We start from the raw sequence: 7,363 nt of genomic DNA on the forward strand, positions 1-7,363 counted from the left end.
TATAACAGCCTTAACTGTGCAACTCTAAAATAGCCCTTCAAATCAAGTAACCTTAAACTTCCTTGTTCAATCAGAAGGTTCAACTTATCTCACTTGGGTCTTCAGTCTTCTCCTAAGAGATAATCAACTCTTTATTAATTGCTAATCTCAATTTATCCTCTGGTTGATAAAAGTATACCTGATCTGAGCATAAAACTAAAGGGACTAAAAAATAGTTTTACTGCTTGCATCTTGCTATTCAAATCCCTAGTTAAAAGCTTCCAGTTTCTCAGTTTTTATATTATCTTTTGTTTAGTCTCTTCCCATATATCCTCAGCTGCCATAACAGAATCCTTTTTAACCCATATATTTAAAACTTCATTTTGAGCCAATTCATTTGTGGGTAAATAGGTTTCAGCTACAGCTTTTGTTTTTTCTTCATTAATGTTACACCCTGAAAAAAAAAACATAACTCTCTCAAAATGTTTTACAACACAGACATTCTTTTCTGGTTTTATCAAGTACAAAATAATATCATATGCAAATAAAGCAAACTTTTCTTGAATACCACACAAATTATATTCTTGAATGTCCGAGTCACTTATTTTCTTAGCCAATGATTCTAAATATAAAGGCGAAAGAGAATACCTCGGCCTGGTTCTTCTCTTTTGACACAACTTATCAGAAAGGAATCCTCCCACCTTAACTTTTGCCACCAATCCCTCATACATCCTCCTAATTAAGCTTACTACTGTATCAGGAAATGCAAATGATTCCATTGTCCCACTCAAAATCCCAGCTTACTCTATTGAGTGCTTTTTCTACATCAAGACCCAACAAAAATGATATTTTCTTGCATTCTGATTTTCAGTGGATCATCATTGTTCTATCAGTGTTGTCAAATGCTTGCCTCCACTCTACAGAGCCACATTGATCCATATAGATTCACAGGTGTCTACTAAGCTAACAACCACTAGGGACCTTATAAGCCTAGTCTTGAAACCCAAATGTGACTCACAAATTTGATTTATATAGGTGGTGATTTATGACTTCCTCTGTCCGTCAGAGACACATGAGCCAGACCAGGGGTGAATTTCCGATTACCCATCCATTGGTCCAAGTTGCGCTTAAACATTAATAGGGAGGAACATGGATGGGGAGCTTGTTCCAAAGAATCAGAACTCTCACAGAAATATATCTGTCTCAACAACATGGCCTATTTATGCTGCAAGCAAAATTTAGTCCTTTTAATCTAGTAGTTCTGATGCTATTTGTTTTAAAGATCAACAAAAAGGTTCATCAAAATACGGTGCAGGGATGCCCTGCATGTCAGGCAAAGATCTCGTCTCAGAAGTCTGTACGATGCTGAATAAAGAGACATGGCTCTGAGGTAATCAGCACAGGAAACCGTGTTTACTCCCTGTATTCTTTTTGTAAGGCACCTTTGTGAATGTTCCAGTTGCTGCATGTGTCTGATCAAGTACATACCAAAAGGGCATTATACTCTATGACGGGTCTAATGAAGGCCAAGTACAGTAGTATGATGACCTCTCTAAGATCTAAATGCCATGACCTTATTTATAAGTTGAGCAACAAAGGAGGAGTTTTATTGGTACCTTGGACACATGCTGGTCTTAGGCTAAGTTAATATCTACACAAGTTCCTAATCCCTGACTAATGAATCAACTTTTAAGGGCATTTTATTGATGACATAGTTACCCGGGGTGGTAGATTTCCCAAAAGGTACTATAATGCATTTCTTAGTACTGAGTTTTAAGCAAAGGCTTTGGCACCAAGCATTTGTCTGAATTAGACTTTTCTGAAGGGTGTTCTGATCTTGAGAGAATTCAATGACTGCTCGCAGTTTGCAATCATCTGTGAACTTGGTCAGCCAAAGGCCTTAGACATCGGCTTTGACATCTGTGAAGTAAATGCCAAAGAGGAGTGTGCCCAGCACAGAACCCTGGGGGGCACCTCTTTGGGGAGGTGGCCTCACTGATTCTAACTTCCTGGGTCCAACCAATGAACCAGCAAGCTATTCAACATGTTAGAAATGTGTGAACAATGTCAGAGTGGGGTATTATACCAAATGCTTTAGCCAGATCTAGGTAGGCAGTATGCAGCATTTTCCCTTTATCTATTGCCTTTTCAAAAATGTCCACCAGATTCAGTAAGCATGCCTTTTCTTTGACAAAGCCAAATGTAATGGGTATGGTGTCTGGAGTTCTCCTATGTCCTTGTTAATAATTTCCATGATAATTCTATCCATGGCATTGCAAATAAGACAAGTCAGACAAATGGGTTTGTAGTTTCCATGATCTGTTGAAGGGCCTTTCTTATGAAGGGGGATGATTGTTGCAGTCCTCCATTCACTTGGCACAAAGCCTGTTTTAAGATTATAGTTAAATAATGACTCAGGGTCCTGATGAGTCATATTTCAGACTATTCAGGAGGCTTCCTGGTATGTTCTTGGAGTCCAGTGAGGCTGTGTCCTTGGCTTTAGAGTGCAGTCAGTACTAGCTCCCTAGTTATAGCTGGAGTGGATATGTTTGAGGGTATTTTTGAGGGGATGGTTGGGGTGGGGCTAAAGCTGGAACTGAATACGTCTGCTAACAGGTTTGCTATATCGCCAGGTTCAGTGTGCTGTACCACTAACCAACAGTTCAGCACATTACTGTGTGCTTCCCTTGAGGTTTCTGACAAAGCTGCAGAAGGCCTTATGGTTATATTTCACCTGGAAGGCTATCTTAATCTGAAAGTTGCCTTTTCTTTACCTATTAGCCCTCTTAGTTGCCCATTTACTTTGAGGAGAGAATTTCTGTTTTTACGGGAATTACTCTTCTTGACTTCTGCTACAATATTTTCCTTTTGTTTCATATCCTGTTTAATTTGGGATACTACCGGGGTAGTTTGTTTCTAGGACTTGTCCTGGGCTTACTTCTGGTAGGTACAGCAGTCTCTATGCAGCTCTCTTTAGAAACAGAGTTTCTAAGAGAAATTCAGCATAGGCTGCTGCTGTGTTTTCTGGGTTTGGAGGGCAATGCATTTTTGACAGTCCATCACTTAAAAGGTAATTTGTCTTGGAATAGTTCCTAACTGTTATTGGTTTTAATGGTCTTATGGAGTTGATTTTGATTTCAAAGGAAACCGCTGTATGCATACCGCTCAACTGTCCCTGATTTTCGGAGACGTCACTGATTTTTACTCAAATTTTAGCTCTGTCCCTCTTAATCCCTCCTAAAACTAGTGACTTTTGGAGGAAAGGTGGTGAATTACACTTAATGAATAATGACAATAATTAAGAGTTATAGACTACTTTTACTTCAGAAAATGTGTTTTAATTCATATGCTCTGATTCTGCCAATGTTTCAAGTTAATAGCACTAATATTTTAAAAGTGTCCCTGATTTTTTCTTGACTTGTCCCTGATTCTGTTGAAATTTGGCCCCGAGTGGTTGAGAGGTCTGGTGTATGGTTAGAACCTACCAGCTAGGTTGAGACATTGGGGAGGGGTGTGGCATTCTCCCATATTTGGAAGTATGAGGTCCAGTATGCTGGAGCTTCTAGTGGGTGTATTCACTATATTTATGAAGTCCATAAATTTCCGTGCCTGCAGATTTAAGACTGTGTAGGATTCACAGTTTATACAGGGGAAATTAAAGTGTCCCGTGAGTAGCGTGTTAGGTTGGATGATAAATGTCACCAGTAGGTCCAAATATGTATGTGAATTTCTTGAGACATTGAGGGTGACCTATATCTGGCTAGGACATGTTATGAGATTTTCTCTCCCATGATCTACATGTGGAGGAACTCCAGTGCATCATCCTGTTTGACCACCCAAGAGGTAAGTTTTAGTGATGAATATTAAAATACTTTCTATTTTAGCTTTTGTCTGTGCAGCTACTGGTCTAAAAGTGTGGAAAGCACTGAAACCTTGCACTGCAGAGGTTCTCTTTGCCACTTTAAAACATGTTTCAGTACCTGCTCAGATGTGTTATACACTCTTGAGTTTGAGGAGGGCATGGAGGGAGTGTTTTAGAATTCTGGCATTGAGCACTAACACCTTGAAGTTAAACTGAGTTGATTTTGTTATGCTGGTAAGTTTGTCAGTTTTGCCTTGCCTACAACAAGCACTATGGGGATGGGTAAAGTTATAGCCAGTATTCGACAGCCTAGATGGGAGAGGTGCAGGCAATCCTTGGCAAAGTAATATGGTCTGTTAATCATGTCTTCCCAAACTAACAAATACTGGATCCCCTTAGACTGATTTCAACAACTGTCTGTCTTTCTGGTGTCAATCATTTTTTTGCTTGTACTGTAGCATCATATTTCATGATGGTAATATGGTGCTCAATGCTAGGCTCATAAAAGTCTGAGACACACAATCTGAAAGCTTCATAATGTCTCTCTTCATATAGTCCATGGAGGTACACCTCAGGTAATTTACACCTACATGGACTATGACAAAATCATACTGGTATCTGTGGCACAATGACTTGAGTGCATGTGTGATTTGACAGATTCTGGCTCCAAATAAGCAACTAACGGTTATCTTCAGCTTGTTCAGCCTGGTTAGAGGGGTATCAGTGTATCATACAATGGAGTCCCCTATGACGAGAGTCCTGGGAAGTGTGTTTGCTTGCCTTAGGGGCTTAGTGTTTGGAGCTCCACTGAAAGTGACAGTATTCATGGTGTTAGGCGCTGTTTTTTTCTGAGTGCCTTTGTGCTTGCTGAGGCATAGCTTTGGCAGTGGGTAATATAGTCGATCTTTGGTGTGGCTGTCAGTAAAACTGAGACAACTGCTACATTGTCGCAAGATACTCATTCACCAAACTGGCTATAGAGAAGTTAGAAAAATGCATAACCATACTGTCCAGTTGTTTGATTTGTGAGCTACAAGAGGGTGGTGTACTGGGTTTAGAAAGCTATTAAGGGTGCTTTAACAGAACAGATTATGCTAAACAGTAGTAAATACTACTAACTATAATGTTTACCAATACTGACTTCAACTATATCTGCAGGTATTGCTACTTGACTCCCAACTAGCGACTCTTAATTAAGCTTGTTGGTGCACAAGCTATTTCTGTTATATTCCTGCTTTACAGGATACAGTATTAGGAACCATTCTCTAAGTGTTTGCTACTGTACACAGCACTGTTAATCCATGCAAATATACACAATTTATGGCAGCACAAAAAAAAAACAAAAAGCTAATTAATGAGCCATTGGCCAATAAAATGACTACACTATAAGTTCTTTTGTGTATTTCCCAACTCGGATAGACCAGGCAAACACATCCTGCCTCAAGATGAATAAACCCAGTCCTCTTAATATAAAAACACAGTAAAAAAGACCCAAAAGTGCAATGCTACCATAAACCACCTAAACAACTAGCTGGAAATCCCTTGCTGAAGGCTATTTCAAGACAGTCATACAGCAGTAACAGTGAGAGAAACAGCACTGCCCACATAAAAGCAGGAAACAGAAGTCAGTCAAAATAACTGAAGTGCGATTTAGCAATCAAAGGTTCTTAATTTTGCCTGGATAGCACTGGATACAAGTACACTTCTCAAATGCAGGCTAGAACTTCAAGCTTTGCTGAACTCCTGGAAAATGCACATGAGGCTACTCAAGCACAATACTAGTTTGCTGGGTGGGCACTCAGTATCATGGATCTATTAAAAACAATGAGTAGGAAGAATACATAAATGGCTCATACAGTAGTCTATAGCAATGAAAGAGGGGAGGGGCTTTGGAAATCAGATTATCATAAGGGGTGGAGGCCAGAGAGAAAACCTTATTATAAAACAACAGCAGTGATAAGGGTGGGGAAGGGGTTGGGGAAAACCAACCTGGCTAGCTAGAGAGGGGTACAAACAAATAAGCACAATAATGTAGCTCTTTCAGAAACTTTAGCTTAATGTGATAGTGGGGGAAGGGGCAGAGACAGAATGTAACTTTAAGCAGACGAAATAGAAGCAGAATAAAAAAACACTGAAGCACAAACTGGAGCAGGGACAATTCTTTCAGTATTGACCTTCTACTACAGTTTAAGGTGCCAGATTATGCAGAAATGTAACAGTATCACTGTTTATGGAAAAATGTATTAATAAATGACTAAGGCTCAAAATCTCGCAACAGTACACAGCTCTGCCACTTCTCTGAATTAAACTACAAGACTATGGGCCAGCAGGGTTTAAAATACACATGGAAAGCTTTTACAAGTAATTCTACTTGTGGAAATAAAAGAGTGGAAAAACACTGAAACAATCTCCCCACAACTGTTAATAAATCAAAATTTTAAATTACACTAAAAAGACATCTAAACAATAAATGGCTATGCCCCTGCAACAAGCCAGGCTAAAGAAAAAATAACCCTACTCTTACAAGTCCTGTCTTTACCCTCCACCATCTCTACCTTACAATAAAATAGACATACAACTATACCTCCTCTCTACTTCCTTAAATCCTATTGCTCCAACTGCTTTTTTCTTCTAACCTACCCAGTTTTAACACATAATACAATTCTTACTTATCTACCTATACTACTTTCATAACTACATTGCATGCACTAACCAACAATGCTTTATTTTATTCTTCGGATATGCTATTAATATGATAAAATAACACTACATTGTAAAATCATCTGGAAGTAATCATCTTTCGACTTCATAGCTGTTTATTAATTACAAGTCAAACTTTGTAGGCATGTTTTTTTTTTCTACTTCAAACTGTAAATATTGTAATCTGTTGTGTAAATTACCTGGTTTTGTTTTGTTTCAACTTTTATGTGGAGCTTTTCTCCCCGGGCCTCCACTGAAAATGTTTAAAAAAAAAAAAAGCAGTCTGACTTCCCTGGTAAACAAATGTATAGTAAAATAAATAAAAACATAAGACTAAGGCCCAAGAACAAATTTAAAACTGCAAACAGATGGAAAAGAGCAGAAAAGTACAAAGTATTACTACCACACAGGTCACTAAGTGCTACTCAAATATTTAAGCAGAACTCAAATAATTAAAATAATTTAATTCTCTCACTTTCCTTTTTTTCTATTTTTTTTTTTTTTTGAAAAGCTAGTTATTCACACACACACACCTCTCTAAGTCTTAAAGAAAAGACCATCAATTTTGGCAATAACTCTGTCATTATATACATAAACATTTTATAGTCATGGTTTAAAATAGACTTCAGGTACTACAGCCATCATAGTTTTTTCCCCCAGATGTTGGTGCCTTCATTCCTTTTAAAATACTGTTAAAATCTTCTAGATAATTATCACTTCCTTCCCTCTTAGCTTTCAAACTTCCACAAGAGTACCATCCATTCCTGGAGACGTTCCCTGCTGATTGCTTATACATCAACATTTTTAAGTCATCTCCCCTTG

The sequence above is a fragment of the Protopterus annectens genome, chromosome 12.part0 (assembly GCF_019279795.1).
Source record: "Protopterus annectens isolate FY-2018-M chromosome 12.part0, PAN1.0, whole genome shotgun sequence".
Taxonomy (NCBI): Eukaryota; Metazoa; Chordata; order Ceratodontiformes; family Protopteridae; genus Protopterus; species Protopterus annectens.